The sequence below is a fragment of the Triticum aestivum genome, chromosome 7D, assembly GCF_018294505.1.
Source record: "Triticum aestivum cultivar Chinese Spring chromosome 7D, IWGSC CS RefSeq v2.1, whole genome shotgun sequence".
Lineage (NCBI taxonomy): Eukaryota > Viridiplantae > Streptophyta > Magnoliopsida > Poales > Poaceae > Triticum > Triticum aestivum.
The window spans coordinates 501687246-501687700 of NC_057814.1; positions in this window are offsets into that span (position 1 = coordinate 501687246).

Here is a 455-nt window from a genome sequence, read left to right on the forward strand (position 1 = left end):
CCCGGTTGGGAATCCTCTGGCCACTGCAGCTACAAATACTTGGGCAAAAGCAAAGAACAACCTATCCAGTGGATCACGAACGGCTCGGCGGCGGCTACCTTCCTCTCTTCTCCCTACCTCCAGTTCTTCCTTGTTCTTCCCCAATTCGCTTGTAACCTCTGGTTGTAATTGCTACTCTGTATCAAACCTTCCTGAGAGAGAGATTACTAGCAAGACTACAGCTACTCCCTTACACGTCGCTAGCAACCCAGCCTGAGAAAACCGAGTGCAATCATGCTAGAGAAACTCTCAGGAAGTAATAGCCATCTTTGGCCTCCCTTTTAGCGCACTGCCTCATCGTTTCCGTCGACGATGCCATAGCTCTAGCCGCCGCGGAACTCTTGTTCCTGACAGTTCCAGTGACCCCTCGGCCTCCCGCTTGATCCGGTAGATGCGCGCCAGTGAGAGATGCAGTT